This window comes from Pinus tabuliformis, chromosome 5_2 (assembly GCF_031772625.1).
Source record: "Pinus tabuliformis cultivar Carrire ecotype Pingquan chromosome 5_2, CPIR1, whole genome shotgun sequence".
In the NCBI taxonomy this organism is placed as follows: Eukaryota; Viridiplantae; Streptophyta; class Pinopsida; order Pinales; family Pinaceae; genus Pinus; species Pinus tabuliformis.
In genome coordinates this window covers 82,418,761-82,439,188 of record NC_142306.1, presented here as the reverse complement: position 1 = coordinate 82,439,188, position 20,428 = coordinate 82,418,761, and the positions used below count along the sequence as shown (strand labels likewise).

The window sequence follows — 20,428 nt, the reverse complement described above, 5'->3', positions numbered from 1 at the left end:
CGTCGGACTTCGCTCACGAAGGCCTTACAACGCCCCTCGTGCAGGCGCCACCCGGGCCGCCCGCGCCCTCGCCCGGCAGGCAGGGTCGCCCTGCCTGTCGAGCGAGGGCGCGGGCGGCCCGGGTGGCACCTACATAAGGGTGGGTGCCCTCGTGCAGACGCCACCCGGGCCACCCGCGCCCTCGCACGGCAGGCAGGGCGATTCCCGAAATCGCCCTACCTGCCGGGCGAGGGCGCGGGCGGCCCCGGTGGCGCCTGCACGAGTGGGGGCACCCTCGTGCAGGCGCCACCTAGGCCGCCCGCGCCCTAGCCCGGCAGGCAGGGCAATTCCTGGAATCGCCTTGCCTACCAGGCAATGGCGCGGGCGGCTCGGGTGCGCCTCCACGAGGGGGGGCGCCCTCGTGCAGGCACCACCTGGGCCGCCCGCTCCCTCGCCCTGCAGGAAGGGCGATTCCTAGAATCGCCCTGCCTGCCGGGTGAGGGCGCGGGCGGCCCGGGTGGCGCCCGCACGAGGGGGGCGCCCTCGTGGGGCCTGCACGAGGGGTGGCGCCCTCGTGCAGGCGCCACCTGGGCCGCCTGCGCCCTCGCTCGGCAGGCAGGGCGATTCCCGGAATCGCCCTGCCTGCCGGCGAGGGCGCGAGCGGCCCGGGTGGCGCCTGTACGAGGGGGGTTGTAAGGCCTTCATGCAGCAGGGCGACGGCGGGCGATCGTGCACGGGCGCGGGCAAGGGCGCAGGCGGGCGCGTGGGCGCGTTCAATCACAATGTGCGATGGGTGCGACGGAGCACGGAGGAAATGCGACATAAAGTGCGATGTTAGAAAAACACTTATGCGACTAAGTGTTGAGCTAAACGCACGTATATATGCGATGTAAAGAAAGGGAGCAAGCCGACTTGGGAATGAAGACAAGTGGGCATGCATTGAAGGCTTGTGGGGTCGGCCATGGGGCTGCACACCCCCTTAAAACTCACGTAAGTTTGGTATAAGTGGAGCATGAGCTCATTTGAAAGACAAGACATTCGCTCTCACATCTTCGCATAAGGAAAAGAACAGGTGCACAGTTAAGAGGGAACTACGCATATCTCATGCGCATTGTTCCAAGAGGATTGCATGCTTGGTGGAGTCTTGAAATAAGTACGAAGGTTGGGCTAGTGTGCCTGGGGTGAATTCTAGTGTACGGTTTTGTGTAGGACTTGGCTAAGGGATCTTTGGTGGCTCGGGTGAGCACCTCCCTTCGTGCAAGGGTGCACAGCATGTTGTAAAAGGCAGGTGGCCTGTCTATTGTAAAAATTGGTTAAGTGTGAGACTTGGTTCGGCCAAGACACACTGTTGTATTGTAATCTGATATTCTTAATAAAATTGTCGGGCAGACTCACATTACGGGGAGTTGCCCCTCCCCTTTATACTTGTTGCAATTGTTGATGTTCTCGGTTTAATTGCATGATGATAATGAATGAGTATGGGATTCATTAAGTATAAAGGATAATTGCTTTTACTTAGTTGCGAAACACAAGCTAAGTATGTTAATGTGAAAGTAGGCGTAGTCCACGAATGTTAGTATTGGTGAAAAGAAAGCGTTCTGTGGTGCCGCACCTTGCTACAAGCGGTTGGAAGACTACCGCAGGTGTAGGGACGTGACAGTTGGTATCAGAGCAGCTGATCCAGTATTGAAGCTGCTACACAACTTCACCGAAGTGAAGTTGGTATCAAAGCTTCGGTTTGAAGCCGGTGAGCAGGGTTGCTTGTAACAGTGACAGGGGTACTTGCAGGTGAAGGAAGCCATTTCACACGAAGTGGAACAAGGGTTGTTTCAGGTTGCAGGTGACTTGGTAAAGATGTCTATCTTGCAGAAATTGGGTTTTGCAACCTTCGAAGAATTCGAAGGGAGTCTACTTGAAGAGTCAGAGGAAGTAAAACAAGGATTTGGAGAATGTGGCAAAAGGTTGTTTGAAACAAAGGATGCTCTTCGTGCCTTGGTCAAGGAAGGGGTTTCTGACAGGAATAAGGAGGAAGCCTATCAACTTGCAAAGGAGATGGACTTGCTTGAAGCAAAACTCAAGGAACTAGAGATAAGACAGAAATTGAATCAAAACAAGTGGGATTGCCTAGCTCTTGAGGTGAGGCATTCCATAGCTTTGGTTCGTAAGAGGAAGGCTGAGTCTGATGGAAAGAATGTTGAAGAAGAGCTTCTTCAACTTGGATGGACAATGGAGCAAGGTGAAGTTGCAGATTGTGCAAACAAGGAAGAGGAAGCCGTGATGATTGAAGATGTTGCAGACATGACCATGATGGAGGATGAACTGGAGGACGATCAAGTTGGACCAAGATCGTGCAGTTTGTGGACATGGATGGATGAGGATACTCACATGGAGGAGCCTCATGATGATGAAGTAAGTATTGATACTTGTGTTTCATTTGGGCATTTGGTAGATGGACCGTATGCAGGGAAGGGAAAAGCCAGTTTTCCAATGCTAGGGAGGATCTTACCATGGATGACTAGGATGAGACCTTGTATGGAGAAGCAAGGATTGTTGATTGTTGCAGGACTTGTTGGGGTTGTTTGTGACCTTATGATAGAAGGTGCAAAGGCCCTTGACAAGGGAGGAACATGATGATCATTGTGGAGGATTGGGTCATGCTTTAGCCACATGGAGAATTGGCTAAGTGCCCGGCATGACTCATGGACAGATTGGAGGGCACACTCTTGAGGTATGATGATGCTTGGGTGGACTTCTCATGGCCGAGACCAAGGAATAGTCTTGGTGGACACTTTGGTGGAGGAGCTATGATGGAGGGACTCATAACATGATGATATGGTTGGGTGATCGAGTTCACTAAACCGAAGATTGAAGACTTGGATGAGGATGACTGATTGTTGTGATGGGTCTACTTGGTTGGACTACATGGGCAACTTAGTCATGGACATCAGGTTGGAGCCATGGAGCAGGGCAGTCTTATGCAAGGACATCGTGTGGGAGCACTTGTAGAGATGTCAATGGACATCGAATGAGGAGTGCCAAGGCAGGGATGTTTTGCAGGTAGATTTGCTGATGTGACATGGAGACTTATTACTTGTGAACCGATGGGGAGGTTGTGCACTTTGGTACAACAAGACCATGGACTTGGATGGATTGTGAGTAGACTATGGAGCATTCCTACTACATGGAGAGTTGAGGCATCTTGTATGCTTGCTGAGGTATTGGTTGGGAATGGTTTATGGAGCTCATGATGACATGAGACTGTTGTGAATTTTAGGGACTTCATATATGGTGGACTTAGAGGATCTGATGCATTGAGGAGCTGAAAGTCAGGAGACTTTGATGCAGTATGGGATGCATACTTTCAAAGTACATGTATGGGCATGGCTTGGAAGAGTGACTTGATGTGGAGGATCGATATGAGACACTTTGGAGTGATGGAGTTACAATGATGATGATGATGCCTTGACTTGGGCATGGGTTGAGCCGAGACTCAACTACTTTGACACATGGATAAGTGAGACAAGTGCATACTTGTTTCTATGGTAGACTTGAGGGATGACACATTGTAGATATGATGAAGGTTACTTCATGGACCTAGATGTGGCACATTAAGAGTTGGTTTGAGGAGATGATCTCTTCATATGGAGGAGACACACACATGGACGATGATGTTGGGATAGATGTGGCTGATTTCATATAGCACATTGACACCAAACATCATGGACAGCATGTTGAAGATGAGATGGATGGAGTTCCATGGACCTGAGCATGGATTATGGAGATAGATTCTTGATGAGTCGAGGATGTGGCAGGATCTTTTGAGAAACAACTGATGGTGGCATGAGGATGTTCACTCTCATGGATTGAGCGTGGCAGTTGGACTGGCCATCCGACTAGTTCAGGCATGAGGGCTAGCAGTGGGCAGAGATGTGTTAGCATTATGTTGGAGTATCATGGCAACGGTTCACATGAGGACACATGATGAAGACAGGAGGTCAGAAATCATGGATCGAGATGACATCTGATGGAGAGCATACCTTGGTATGGTGAGCTTGGTGGCAGTGGTCATTAAGCTGGGACATAGTGGGGAAAGAGTCTCTACATATGTTGCAGGGATGTTTGCCTTGTGTAGAAAGGTCGACATTGTGGATGATGATGATCTTGGTGGATGGCTACCGAGATGGTATGTTGTCGAGGATGACAATGATTTCAGGTGGAGGAGGATGTAAGGCCTTCGTGGAGCAGGGCGATGGCGGGCGATCGTGCATGGGCACGGGCAAGGGCGTGGGCGGGCGTGCGGGTGCGTTCAATCACGATGTGCGACGGGTGCGACAGAGCACGGAGGAAATGCGACATAAAGTGTGACGTTAGAAAAACACTTATGCAACTAAGTGTTGAGATAAACACACGTATATATGCGATGTAAAGAAAGGAAGCAAGCCGACTTGGGAATGAAGACAAGTGGGCATGCGTTGAAAGCTTGTGGGGTCGACCATGGGGCTGCACACCCCCTTAAAACTCACGTAAGTTTGGTATAAGTAAGTGGAGCATGAGCTCATTTGAAAGACAAGACATTCGCTCTCACATCTTCGCATAAGGAAAAGAACAGGTGCGCAGTTAAGAGGGAACTACGCATATCTCATGCGCATTGTTCCAAAGAGGATTGCATGCTTGGTGGAGTCTTGAAATAAGTGCGAAGGTTGGGCTAGTGTGCCTGGGGGTGAATTATAGTGTACAGTTTTGTGTAGGACATGACTAAGGGATCTTTCGTGGCTCGGGTGAGCACCTCCCTTCGTGCAAGAGTGCACAACATGTTGTAAAAGGCAAGTGGCCTGTCTATTGTAAAAATTGGTTAAGTGTGAGACTTGGTTCGGCCAAGACACACTGTTGTATTGTAATCTGATATTCTTAATAAAATTGTCGGGTAGACTCACATTACGGGGAGTTGCCCCTCCCCTTTATACTTGCTGCAATTGTTGATGTTCTCGGTTTAATTGCATGATGATAATGAATGAGTATGGGCTTCATTAAGTATAAAGGATAATTGCTTTTACTTAGTTGCGAAACACAAGCTAAGTATGTTAATGTGAAAGTAGGCGTAGTCCACGAATGTTAGTATTGGTGAAAAGAAAGCGTTCGGTGGTGTTGCACCTTGCTACAAGTGGTTGGAAGACTACCGCAAGTGTAGGGGCGTGACAGGCGCCCTCGTGTAGGCCACCACCCGGCCGCCCGCACCCTCACCCGGCAGGCAGGGAGATTCCTGAAATTGCCCTTCCTGCCGGGCGAGGGCCCGGGTGGCCCGGGTGGCGTCTGCATGAGGGTGCCTGTCACGCCTGTCGGGCGAGGGCGAGGGCGGCTCGGGTGGCGCCTCCACAAGGGTGCCCCCCGTCGTGTAGGTGCCACCCAGGCCGCTCGCGCCCTCGCCTGGCAGGCAGGGCGATTCCCGGAATCGCCTTGCGTGCCGGGCGATTCCCGGAATCGCCTTGCGTGCCGGGCGAGGGCGCGGGCGGCCCGGGTGGCGCCTGCACGAGGTTGGGCGCCCTCGTGCAGGCGCCACCCGGGCCGCCCTCACCCTCGCAGGGCGACCCTGCCTACCGGGCGAGGGCGCGGACGGCCCGGGTGGCACTTGCACGAGGGAGCCCGGGCGGAGGGCAGTTCGGGTGAAGCGGGCGGGTGGCTAAGGGCGCCAGGCAGGTGGGCGGGTGAGGGCGCCCGGCGGGGGGCCGGGTGAAGGCTCCCAGAGGTGTGGGGGCGGGCGAGGGCGGGCGGGTGACGGGGTGCGGTGTGTGCGGGTGAAGGGGTGCAGAGTAAGGGGGTGCCGTAGGGAGCCCAGGCGGAGGGGAGTTTAGGTGAGGCAGGCGAGTGGGTGAGGGCACCGGGCAGGTTGGAGCGGGTGGGTGAGGGGTGCGTGAGGGGGTGCGGGTGGGCGGGTTGGGGGAGAGGTAGGGAGCCCGGGCAGAGGGGGGTTCGGTTGAGGCGGGCGGGTGGGTGAGGGCGCAGGGTGGACGGGCGGGGGAGGGCGCCCGAAGGGGTGAGGGCGCCGGGAGGGTTGGAGCGGGCAGGTGAGGGGGTGTGGGGAGAGGTAGGGAGCCCGGTGGAGGGGGGTTCGGGTGAGGCGGGCGGGTGGGTGAGGACGTCGGGAGGGGGCCGGGTGAGGGCGCCCGGAGGGGTGGGGCGGTCGAGTGGGCGAGGGCGCCCGGAGGGGTGGGGCGCCGGGAGGGTTGGAGCGGGCGGGTGAGGGTGTGCGGGGCGCGCAGGTTGGGGGAGAGGTAGGGAGGGCGCCCGGAGGGGTGGGTGAGGGCGCCTGGGTCGGTCGGTCGGTCGGTCAGGCAGGCGGGCGAGCGGGTGGGGTGGGGGTGGAGTAGGGAGAGAGTTGGGGTGGGTGGGCGGGCGGGTGAGGGCGCTTGGGCCGGAGAGGGTTGTGGGGGTTGGGACGGGGCGCCTGGGCAGTGGGGCGGGTGAGGGCGTCCGGGCCGCCGGGTTGGGGGGGTTTGGATGCTTGGGGCGGGTGGGTGGGTGAGGGCGCCCATGCCATGCAGGGGGGGGTGGGTGAGGGCGCCCGAGCAAAATGTTTTATTCGTGATTTACTTTTTTACACTGGAATGTTAATGCATGTCCTTTTGGAATATGAGGGGCGGTGGGTGGGGCGATTGTTGATTAAAATTTATGATATGTTTTCGTTGTTACTTTAAGTTAATATGTTTTTATTATTTACTGATTTATGTGTTTCTATTTTTCAGGAAAATGGCATCAAAGAGAATTTAAATGAATCTTTCTGGACCAAAGACTCATAAAGGTGCATCTAAAAGAAACATTGGTGAACGAACTCCACCTGAGCTCATGACTACAAATCTTTCAAGTGCCTCAAGTGATAAGACGATGATTTCAGACTGGAAGAATTCGAAAGAGGTGAAATTTCCATCAAGAATGTGGTATGTGAAAGAAAGAGAAAGCGCAAATGTGAATATATATCTATATATCGATATACCGAATGATAGTGGAATTTTTGAGGTGATGGGAAGAGTCGTAAATATTTGTTTGGTACCGGACACTGAAGTTGTTTACGTACTTACAAAAGCTCCCAAGTCACATGAAAGGGTTAAATACCAACTATCATATTCATTGTATGACACGAGAGAGGTATCTACAAAGTTGTGTAGTCAAATCGTAAATGAGATGACACAAAACATTGTAAATATTATTATTTATATTTGTATTTTGCGTTTTTGAAAGTGTCTCACTATATTTTTTAACTTTGTTTTTTATTGACATATGATATTTTGTTTGGCAGAATTTCATTGAAAGTTGTTCAATTAGGTTGGGAGGCATTCATTTCATTGAGAATGATATCATGAAAGCTGTCAGTAGTTTTTACTCATTGTCAGAAGAAAATATGGAAAATAGGCAAAATGAAGTAATTGATAATGCTACAAAACTACATCCAAAGAATCAGAAAAAAAGGTCTCTGGTGGATAAATCTAGCAAGGGTAAACAAGTTACTTTTGAGAACGATGAAGTTGAAATTGACGATGAAACATATGTTGTCATTACTGAAGATGACATTGGAACTGAGAAGAGCCATAAAAATCCAAAAGTAACAATGCCCAAGAATAACTCTGGTGGGAATGTTATGACCAAGAAAAGTAGAGTTGATGATTTTGAAGCAGTCATTACCAGCAGTCAAGGACCTAGTGAAACTTCAAAAGAAAGCAGAGAAATCATTACACCAGGAGCTGATTTAGAAGATGGCATTATCAAAACAAAACAAAATGTCATTCGAGAGAATTTGACAAAGAGAAACTTAATTGATGGTGGTCGCACATTTCAGCTTAATGTCAGGCAAACCTATAAAGCAAGTGAAGGACAATGTCAATATCAAGTTAGAAAGCCACATCATCTGCATGTTCACAACTTGAAGACATTGATGAGGTACAATCCATATGCTCATGTGGTTAGTTATGTGCTTCTTGTTGATCCACTTCAAGTTCCCAACAAAGAAGCATTTGATAAGTCAAAATGTTTTGAATACAATTATTATGTGCTTGGGGGGAACCATTCTGTAGAAGCTCAAAGACAATTGATGGAGGAATATCCTAATAACCCACGTTTTGAAACAATGAAATGTATCATTTATGCTGGTTTATCTGATACAGAAGCAAAGTTAGTGGCATGGGATCATAATTCAGATAATGAATATAGGATGTCTATGACTTTCATCCAAAGGGTTAGATTTATTCATAGTGAATTTGAAGAAAAATGTGGTGGGGATAGGACAAAAGTTACTGTAGAGTTCCGAAAGGAATGTTGTATGGAAATAGGATATCAAATTGAAGAGAAAACCAATTCAAAAGGTGGAAAGGGCAGCAAACATAGTGATTTATTCAGAGGTGTTGATAACATTTTCCAATTGGCATTTAGAACTGGAGATGTTTGGAGGTTGATTGATGAGATTTTTGTCATGTGGGAAGACATTGCCATTAAAAACCAGAAGGTCAAAAAGTCTAAGCCATTCATATGTGGCAACAGTAAATTAGCTCCTGAAATGAAGCATCTTCCAGACGATATGACTATCACACCTTGGAGGGCGATGCAAGGAGTGAAAGATGAAAAAATTGTCAAAACACTATTATCTCATGTGAGGTCAGGGGAATTATCATTGGAGGAAATGTCTGAAGAATTTCAAAAGTAAGTTTCTTGAAATATTTTTATTTATTTCTAGATTATAATTATATTTTAAATTAAACATGCTGTTCTTGGTAGTATTTGTTATACATATCATTATATTAACTTTTTGTTACTTTATCTATGCAGTCACAAAGTTTACATGAAAATTCAAGAACAAATGGTTAGATTGTTGAATGAAGATAGTTGGGATGATGTCGTACGCAACTATCCAGATTCAAGTTCTACATCAACATTAAAAGCTTTTTATCTTGCATTTAAAAAGGTATCTTGATTTATACATTCATTTTTATTCACCTGTGTACTATTTTTAATTTATAACTTACACATATATTTGTTTATTTTATAAAAGATGAGGAAGGATGATAATGGAGTGCCAGATAGTTTCAAAACCTTTATCGAAAAAATAAAGATCGAAAGACTGAGGAAGCAACGTATTAAGGATATTCAACTTGATCCAACTCTTAATCATTTCATTTGGAATGGGCTAGACACTATTCAATATCAAGTAATACAAGGCGACTGTGAAGACATTGCTAAACTCATACCTAAAAGGGATTATGCCCTAGTCATTGCAGATATTCCCCATGGTTTCAATATTCCAAATATTGACTATGATAGTGACCCTTATACTTATCAAGCTTTTAGTAAAGTGGTTGCGAGATTTGTAGAAGTCACGTCATCACCATTATGGAGATTTGTGACATTTCATTTAGACACACAATTGGCAATGATATTGTCAAGCTTAAGGGGGAAACAAATTCAAGGATGCAGCTTACATGGTAAGACGTTTAAAATGTATATTTGATTAATGTTGAAAAATTTATTTATGTACAAGTTAATTTAACTTTTACTATTTCATGTTACAGGGAAAAGTCAAATCTTCTTCACAATGAAGATCAACAATTTATAAATGATTGTGAGTTCATTCATATTGATAGTTGGGAAAAAGATGATAGCCATATGTCTATGATTTTTAATCGGGTAGACAGAAAGAGTCATAGCCAAATACTGAGTTATGATGTTGTTGTGAGAAAACTAACATATGAAGACAAAGAAGCAAAATGAGAGATAGTTAACATTTATCAAAAACCACAATTATTGATTAACTATCTTATAGACATTTGTTCAAATGAAGGAGATTGTGTTTTGGATTTATTTTCTAGCTCAGGTAAGTTTTATTATATGGAATTGAATTTCAATATGTTATCTTTTTAATTAATATGTCATTGTACTAATTTAGTTCATTATTTCTTTTGTGCTTGAAAATTAGGTACAACACTAGCATGTTGCCTTCAAAAAGGAAAAAATTGCATTGCAATTGAAAAAGATCCAGTACAATGCAATTTCATTCAGCAAAGAATTAATGGTCTTCAATTTCTTCCAGATGCAATGCAAGAAATTGGGTTGAAGAAAGGGGACTTTAGTGAATCACGTGTGGCAAAAAAGGCAAAGGAACCCCAACCACCATTACATGGAATGTTTGGAAAGACATACATTGGGAGTTTCGCAGACATCAAAGACCCATTAGAAGAGGAAAATGAGCAAAATGAAACAGAAAATATTGTGGAAGAGGACAATGATGAAACTCTAGAGGACGAAGAGTTTGGATTACGTGACATTGTTGATTAAATTTAAGTTATGCTTGTAAATTAAGCTTTGCAATGTTTTGACTTTGACATTTTATGAGAAGAATAAACACTCAATTAGGGTTGTTATACGTTCAATATTGGTAATATGTGATTTTTGCATTGATTTTTAAGTTAATCATTATTTTTTGAAAAAAAAAGTGATTTTTATTATTTTTTTGACATGAAATTCATAGAAAAAGCTATTATTTAACCATTTTTAGTTAAAATTATCGTATAAAAATTGTGATTTTGACATGTCAATTCTAACAAAAAATTATAAAAACATGTATTTTTTTAGTTATATTTATGTTGAAAATTGTTATTTTTATGTCCATTGTTAAAAAATATCGTTTTTTAGAAACAATTATTTCATGTCGATTGAAAAATTAATTAAGGATGTATAAATATGTAGAATATCGAAAAGTCTAAATATCGACCTTCTAATTTAAAAATGCAAAACAGTAAAAACCTTACGAAATTTTTTTTTAAAATTATAATAAAAAACAAGAAAATGTGAAGAAAACGACCACTTCAAAAATTATCAAATTTACTAAATAATTATTTACATTTTATACATTAAAAAATTTAAAGCCAAAAAACAGAGCTTTTAAAAAAGGAGTGTGATGCAGAATGCTCACTTTTTTAAATCAGCATGAAAATCACTACCATTCTAAAACGTGATGTACATAAAAAAAACTAAAGTGCCAAAAACTATGCTCTAAAAAAAACATGTGCATTCTGCATCACCCATTTTCAAAATCAGGTCACTTTTTAGCTATCTCTACGAAACGGGTAACAGTATCAGTTCCCGTTTCAAAGTTTACATTGTTTCCACTGTTCTTTGCCAACTGTGGAACTCTTTTGATCTCTTGACTGATTTTGGGCTGATGGCTACTGGTTAGCATATTCATAACTGGATGGACAAATGAATCAATGAAGTCTTTATAGGAAAAAATAGTGGAAAATTTCTGGATCAATGGTGTCTAGTAGATGACTGATCTTGGGTTTCCTTTGGTATCTAACTTCTGAATGTTGATAGGAAACTTGTCTGACTGGTAATATAAAAACATGTGAAACAATACAGATGAGTACTTGAAGACTCTCTCAATTGGTAGTCTGATGAATTTCTCATGCATTCTATCTGCTATGAACTGAGCATAGTTATACATTGTAGCAGGAGGCTTTCCTCGGCAAAAGATAGAGAGGAAAGCCAGGACAACCTCATCCGCATGTTCATGTGTGATATATCCTAAAATTCAGGAAAGCATGGTGATGATTTGTCTACCTCTTTTATAAAAAATGGTGACAACATATGGTGGACTCTCTGTAGGGGTATGACACTCCTCTATGATGAAAGTTTGGAAACTTTTGGCTATCCTGGGAAGGTCTAACGTGGTATAGAGGTCAAGCATGCTTTCAATGGAAAGTTGGGTCTCATTTGGGCTTGGTTGGACTTGTAGAATTTGGTTAATGGATTCTATAGTGATGGTGAACAAAACTTGCTAGTCAGGGGTGACAATGGATCTTTGAATGGGAATGTAGCAAGCTTGGCAGAAGTGAATGATTTCTGGGAATGGGTGAACTTTGGGAACAAACACTTGGGAAAATTGGAATCCCAAAGGTGGATGTCATCATTTTGGTTTAAAAATTTGTCCTTACTCCTGCAGTGGAGCTTTAGAAGGTACATAGGGGAAGCAGTGTCCTTAATTTGGAAGTCTTTGTCTACTAATGTAAGGTGTTCGATGTCCAAGTGAAGGGTTTGCAGAGGTCTCATGTCCATAGAGGTTTGGGAAGCCATAATTGGGTTTACATATTTGAATTAGGCTTTTAGTGCTTTCAGGAGTGACGTTTAGGAGCTCTTGAACAGTGGGAGGGTAATTACAGTTTGTAAAAGGGTTTGGGATGTACAAATAGGTTTCTTCTCAATTCAAGAAAGTTTCATTAATTAATTCAATATAAAGTAACCTTTCAATTTAAACTGTGTGTTTTCAAATTCAAGGGTCGTTCTGGTTTTTTCCAAGAATACTTGGAATTTGGCGAATTGGTGTGCAAACCAAGTTCTGTGGTAACTGTAGAAGGTATTGAGGCTTCAACTATCAACTGGCTACTTCAATTGGGTATCTAGAGTATCTTCAGGTGGAAAAAGGTGGTCAAATTGGTCGCAGAGGTTCAGGGTGTCGCAAATGGCTAAGTAGTAGGTTTATAGTGAAAATGCAAGAAAAGAGCAAATTGGGGCTTTTTTTGCCTTTTAACTGACAACAGTCACATTTTGGTGCAGAAATTATTTAATGAGCAATGGGCAGTTTTCAATTTAGGTGGGGAGGTGGTTTTGTGTGCCATCACACTGCTTTTGGATGACAGGCGGTATTTTTCACAAGCATGCGATCTAACCCGGTGTTGCCACGTAGCAGAGCAGTGCCCAGGCAAATCCGTGAATCTTGCATGCTCTCAGGCTATTATCGATCAGACAATGAATACGCACGATATGGTTGTACATCATCGGATCTGGGGGTAGGAGATCAGAGGGAAATCGTGCAGTTGAGTTGCATGGATGGAATTGGGAAAGTGATTTGGCGGGGCCCGGGGTTTAATTACACATAAATGCAATTAATTAACGAATAATGTTGGGTTTTTTAATATAAGCAGTGGGTTAATAAGGCGGGACTTTGGGTTATGTGGCGGGGGTTTTTAAACTGCACCAAGGGTTGGTGGGTTAAAAAGGGTATTGCGGAAATATGAAGTGGGGGATGTTAATTACATAATGCGGGGGCATAAAAACTTAGGATAAGGGTTTTTGTGGGTTTTTGAGGGGAAAAGAGAAATTAATAAGGGGGGAAGTGATATTTGTAATGGGGAATGGGTTTCACACTAGGGAAAGGGGTTTTGGGAAGGGGGATGATTTTTGAAGGGTAATTTCTAGGGAAATGTGTGAAACCAAGGGGTAAAGGTCAAAATGAGGGGAAAAGGGTATTTATAAGAAATGAAGGGATAATGGGGAAATTAGCAAATAAGTATGTGGGGGTGTAGTGAAATGAGGGGAAATTAGTAAACAAGCTTGGTGAATATCCTTTCTTTCTCACAATTCCTCCTGCACATGAAACATAGGATTAAGCATGATAAATGTTCTTTTGTCTTAGCCAATTTGTGCACTTTGCAAAACTTTTTCTACCTACCCTTTATTTACCCTAACATTTTTTCTTCATTTTAATGGGTGCATTTGAGCTTGCAGACCCTTTATTTCCTTTTATTTTGACAAGCAAACTATCTAATTCTAACCTTATAACTTCCAATGGCTCAGATTAAATTGATGAGCTCATTATTATTCTCTACCTAACTACTGATCTGCCAAGGTTAAACAGTTTGGCTAGATCTTTATTCTCTATCTATCAACATGAAATTTAAAGCATGAATGAGTTAAGATTAAGCTATTTGACCATCATGGATTGTGGCATTTCTAACAAGCTGCACACAATCTTATTTTGCATAGTAAAGTAAAAGTAGTGGCATTTGAATTTGCACACTTTCATGATCTATTTTTATTTCTTTTTGGGGTTCATATTTTTCACTTTTTTGATCTTTTTTATTTCTTTTTGTCCTTTGATTATTCTTTTAGGACATACCCTCTTTACATTTTTTAATTTTTAATATGGAAAACATTTTGCACAATGCAAAAGTATCTACAATATTACAAGAATAACCATAGCCAATTCAAAATTATGAATCCTATTATTATAGGACCCTAACAATAGCAAAGGAGATTTGTTTTGGTATATAGAGAGGGATTGAAAAATCCATAAAATCAAAACAATATTAAAAAGGAAAGTAAGGCTGAGGCATATCCAAGGAGAAATTGAAAAATATCAAGAGAACTAGTGCAAATAATAACAGTTTTTGAAGCCATTTTTTAGGCAAAATATTAGCTCAAAGACCACATTGGACCCACTCAACTAGAAAGTGATCTAGAAGATCTTTCCACTGGTATGCATAAGTTTCAAAATGGCCTCTTGGAACGTGAGATAGAGTCAGTCAAAGTTGGAGACCACAAGTCAAATATTGCATAGCTAAAAGGCATTTAGGTGAATCTTTGGTGCATATCCAAAGTTTGCTTAAGTGCCAAACTCAACGAAAAAGTTGACAGAGCCTCTATGCGAAGCCCCGGGTAGACATGGTCGACACATTAGTGATAGAAATAAATTCTATTAGCCACATGTGGAACCCACTCGACAGGATCCACCTGACAGAATGTTAGGAGTGAAAAATGTTAAGCATCACGAGTGGAGGACCAAAATGACATCATCCCGACAATGGTGCTTTGATGGGAGCACCCTAGAAGACTCATAGATGGCACATAAATAACATGCCAGGATGTAAATAAGTAGGCGATGTCCACCTGATAGTAACACCTGAAGGTGTATCTTAGAGGGACAATGAGGAGAACCTAGAAAAAAAATAAAAGGTAAAAGAAAAAAGGAAGGGGGTCCACCTCTGCATTATATGAAAAACAACTAATTAACAAACAACTATTGGGCAGATTTCCATCAGTCCTAAGACCGCCCAGTCTTGAAAGTATTTTGATGGGGTAACTAGTGTGGTGGATAGTCCTCGGAATGGTCAACACCAACTATTGGGTGCGACCAATCAATGGCCAGGATCAACTCTTGGGGGGGGGTGGGGTTGAGCCTTTCTCTCGACCTTGTTTAATCATCCCACTGGAGTATGGGGACCACACCATCCGCCAAAGTGCCAACACATCAATGATGTCAAAAAGTGAGCGTGATATTTGTAAGGCCGAGGGCCTCCTACTCCCCTTCTCATCCAAACTGGTGTCTCTAAATGTCCTTTCCAAACATCTCCCCACTATCTCTCTCCCCACCCAACGCGTCACTCCACCATGTTACCAACCTATAAAGCTATCACACGCTAACCTTTGGGGTTAAAATTTATTTCATTTCAATGATGTTCGTTTATTGCTCCTCTTGTGCTCAATCTCGTTCAACCATCAGCCAGTGTAGAGCACTTCTAGCACCACTACACCCAATTGCTTTCAACCACAAGGACAGGGGCCATCATTGAAATTTCCAATATGATTGAGAAGGAAGTAGAGAGGGCCAAAGTTGAGGAGTGTTTAGGTAATCTAGTAAAATTTGTAGCTGCATTTGACTTAGATTTTGATAGAATTATGAGAACTAGATTGCCTAGCTATTGGAAGATTCTAGGGAACCTATTCCCATGAGAGTGGTATCATTAAATGTTGGTGGAAGCAAAAATCAAGGTAGACTCTTCTCATGAGAAGACTTCCACCCTCAAAGGGAAGACTATAGTCAACTATTTGCGGAGGGACTTCCATCTACTCTAGTTGGTAAAGACTTTGTTTTTTTCCAAGCCAAATTATATTGAGATCACTAGCCTAAAGACAGCTTATCAAAAATTCTTTCACTCTCCCTTGCCAAACCCAACGTTATGGTAAAAGTGTGATCAATTTGTTAATCCGCCACAAGTCCAAATCATAGATTCGGGATCCCTCCCACCAGAAATAGCCTGCCAACAATGAAGATATTTTGGCCATGTCAATCATGACACTTCATGTTATTTTGATGTTTTCGTAAATGGTTTGTTTCGAGAATGAAATCAAGACTATTATGTAATAATTAAGAAAACTGTGCTAGTAACATTCTCAAGCTATTTCGTGGGGAGACAATTGTAAGATTTTTGGGAGCATATTTTGTAAGGGGTTCTCAATTTTGGAAAAGCATTTTACAAAAGGCACAAAGAACTAATTTAGAAGGGTTGGTGTTTTCTATTTCATAGGCTGATCTAATTTGCAAGTAGTGCAAGTTTTGGAGATATATGGGATGTATGCTGTGTTTTGAAGATTAATAAAGAAGTTTTTGTGATTCCAAATGTTGAAAGTGTAGTATGTGTTTCCTTCTCTGTTTATTGTTTCATATGTGTTGTTCTTCTCAGAAATCATGTAAATTGTAGTTGTTGGAAATAATTTCATAATTTTAGTTTCATCTATGTCATGTTTTGTTGCTTGGTGCTTATGATATTTGAGATGGAAGTACTTAAAATGCACTCCACTTTTTCTGATTTGCATTCTCATCACTTGTTCCATATTTTTGTTGGAATTTAATGCACAAGATTATAATATTAGCCCTCTATATTAATTCCCCTCCTCTATTTTCTACTTTCCAACCATGCTACAATGAACTATGGAACTACATTTTATGTGTGCAGGGCACCATACCCGAATATTAATTCTTTAAGAACAGAATAATCACTGTGTGTGTTTATTAGATTAGCCTTTGGAATAGATATCTGAACCAATTTGATGCATTTATATGTAAATATGGAGCATTATAGATATATATTTTGAAAACTCTAAGATGTCCAAGGCACTGAATCCTATTATCAACCTGAGGGTTGTCTCTTAGGAACCACATTATGCTCACCATCAAATGTAGATGGCTTAATCTTCCTAAGATATCCTTACAAATTATCCAAGTCAAGTTTCCTTCTTTGTTTTTACATTGGTGATCCACTTGGTCCACTTCCAAATTCTAAGGAAACATAGGCTCTCTTCGTGAGCGATGTTATTGCCTAACAACACTCATCGCATGCCTCGAATATTCAACATCCTACCCCCTAACTTGTGAATCATGTTCCCCTTCCTGCTTATAATCAAATTTCTTTTCCATTCTCATCTGCAGATTATTTAGGCTATGCTAAATCCAAGTGTTAATTTGTTGTTGTTCCCTCATCATCCTTGTAGCTGAGCACCTCTAGTTTGAGACTTTTCATGGTCTCCTTCAGGTCTCTATTTTCTAACCTACAACTTCCATGCCAATTTGAATTTGTCTCAATATTACTCATGCTAATATTCATACCCTTGATCTCTTCCTCATGATTGTAGGACCCCTAAGCATCTGCCATACTTAGGATTCTCTTGTTAATTATGGTACTATAGGCCATTGAAGACATTTTAATTTCTTGAGAATTTTTCTATCCCAAACTAAAATTCTGGGATGATAGAAACATTCTCCTCTTCAATAACTTTCTGCTGAGTGCTTGTTTTCCCAAATCTTAGTTGCGGGTTGAAATATATGTCTTGTGAAATTTTTGGACAATTTTACCGAATTTTCCTTGTTTTCCTATAACAAGCTTATGTTAATTTCCTGAAATGTTGTGTACTAGAATTGAAAATCTAACTCCATGGAAACATTCTACTTTCCAAGATATTTCTATTGACCACTTCTATATCCAAATCTAATCTTTGGTTTCAAAGTTACACCTCCTGGAAGTGAATTTATACCTTATTTTCCTCTCTATTATTTTAGTTATAGCGCCCTCATATTAGCTTTGTTTTGTAATTATAATATGTCCTTAGAGATCTCTCTATGAGCTCTTTCATTTAGTCTATAGAAACTATGTGTATGATAGTTACATAATTTTTGTAGTTTGAAAACGTTGTTTAGAGCCTCAAAAACATCTTGCAAACCTATCAGAATTGCCTACAACTCTACTATGTGACTTCTTTAAGTTATATAGACATTTTCTATGTGGCCTCCCTTTATTGGATTTTTTTTTCTTGTGTATATACTGTTAAGAAGTTGTCACTGATGGTAAAGCAAGGATTGCATGGTTATACATCTTGTTCAATCTTCTCTGCATCTTGGATAAAGATAGCAACTCCTCCTACATGAGTGGCACTTCCCTGAGATACCAATTCCTCCTACATGAGTGGAACTTCCCTGAGATACCAAGTCCTCCTACATGAGTGGCACTTCCCTGAGCATGTTAAGAAAATTATATACACAATTTTCTAATATCTTGAAGATCCTATTATGCTAGAATCTTTTGAATATCAGAAGTAACTCCAAATATATCATATGTTGGAATCCCTGGTAAGATATTCAAATTAATTCATTTGATACCCATATAATAAACCTATTTTCAGCCCAAACAGAGAAGTCAAATGATATCCAAAAACAAAATAATGGATGTAATAACAGTAGAAATGTACAGGTCAACTCTTAAGAACAAGTCGTCTCCTCCACTAAAGATATGTCGACCTCCTAAAAAACACATGGACGGTTCAATATGTTTGAAGTAGTATAAATAAAGGCTAGTATTTCCTCCACTTTAACTATCATTTATTCAAGCAAAAAAACAAAAGAGAAGAAAAAGAAGTTGGCTAAGTAGATAGTAGAATTAGTTTGGATATGTAGTGGAGCAAGGTTCATATCTCATAAACCTAAGTTGTTTTTGAAGAAATACCATTGAAATTTAACTCTGTTATTGGACTAAGGCTTCTTATAGCTCTCTTTTGATAAGGTTTTGAAGTAATTTTGAGCCACCTTGGAGAAAGAATGCGAGTTAGCTTACACATCTCTACCTTCATCTACATACCTCAGTCTAACATCTTCATATTCTGACAACTTATCTATAACAATTGGGACTATGGTTTCTCCATGGTTTAAGAGCTATTTTTTCTATGGTGCATGAAGGAAAAATCTCTCTATTCAAAGAAGGTTACCAGGAAAACATATGTAGTATATCCTTGTGCTAATAGGCCAACGAAACTCTGTGAAATATCCCTATGGATTTCATGACTTTCTATGATCAAAATTTGGCCTAGTCTAGAACAGACCTTTGGCCCATTTAGGATCAATATTTGGCCTATTAAGGAATTGAATATGGAGTGTTACCTTGGTTGTGATTTTAGGATTGTATTTTGGCCTCCTTCTGCAGAGCTTCGCCCCAACAACTAGGGAAAATTAGTCCCTCTGTAATTTCGACTATGAGGCAAGTTTTGTTATGCAACAAACTCACAAAATAGTAGAAAAGATAGATCAACGACTTCAAAATTAGCCTGTCGAGGGGGAAACCTCCTTTACATTACATAAATGAACAATTATTGGATGATAAAAATGACAAGGCCTCCTTTCTATATATAGGAGTCTTAAGGGGTCACAATATAATCAGAGCCTACATAGCAACAATATTGTAAGGGCACAACAATAACAATAGTGGGCTTCTATAAGGCACAATAATAACAATATGGGGACTACACAGGCACAACAATACAATAAGGCGGTTGCATTAATAAAAATAACAAGCTAAAATAGTAGTATAGGGACCTAACATGACCCTCTCCTTAAGAAAAGTGTTGTCCTCAATGTTTGAGTAGTTTTGGATGCTTCTGTATAAAATTCTCATCCTCCCATGTGGAATCTTCAGCGGGTAAGTTCTTCCACTTGATGAGATACTCTGAAATTGATCGATTTCATAGCTGTCAGGTTCTTGTTTCCATGACTTCTTTAGGTTCAAGTATGATTTTTCCTTCATCGTCAAGTTCTGACAATATTGTTTGAACTAGGAGCTTGTCACCTATAACATTCTTTAGGCATGAAACATGGAAAACTGGGTGCACTCGGCAAGATGAAGGAATCTCCAATTTGTATGCCATAATACCAATCTTTTGAAATAACTTGTAAGGACCATAATACTTTGGTGATAATTTATTATCCTTCTTAGCTTGCTTGAGAGAATTTTGTTTGTATGGTTGTAGCCATAGAAATAGCCAATCACCTACATAAAAAATTATTTTGCTCTGATGCTGATCCACATATTGTTTCATTTGCTTTTGCGCCAAACTGAAGTTATCCATTAAGAGTTGCAGAACTTGTTGTTGATGCTCGATGTGATCTTCCACTGCTTGAACCTTAGAATTTTCTCTTAAATATGATGTGATGGATAGTGGATGATATCCATAAGTTACAATGTATTACAAGATATGGTCAGATTCATTTCTTCTTTCTCTTGGGTTGGTTCCTAGTGTATATCCTCTTCTTTTGACATTTCTTGATCCTTTTCTTCCTCCTCTTCACAATCTATGTACAATAATTTCTTCTTAGCACACTTATGACCTTTAGTGTATTTACTATCACAACTGTAACAAAGCCCTTTTTCTCTTTTTTCCTCCAACTATTGTGGTGTCATCCGTGTAGGTTGTGGAAGTCTAGGAGCAACAACACTTCCATCTTTATAGTTGTGAGTGGTAGAGTTCCTTGCTGCCATAATTTTTCTTTCCACTTTTCTTGCCAACCTGAATTCCTTCTCTAATGAATCAGGTT

The 20,428-nt window shown here is 41.7% G+C and overlaps 1 pseudogene; it reads left to right on the top strand.

Moving 5' to 3' along the window:
• The first annotated feature begins 1,833 nt into the window (after nucleotides 1-1,833).
• LOC149157643 (auxin response factor 19 pseudogene) overlaps nucleotides 1,834-20,428 on the top strand; it is a 76,706-nt pseudogene continuing 58,111 nt past the window's right edge.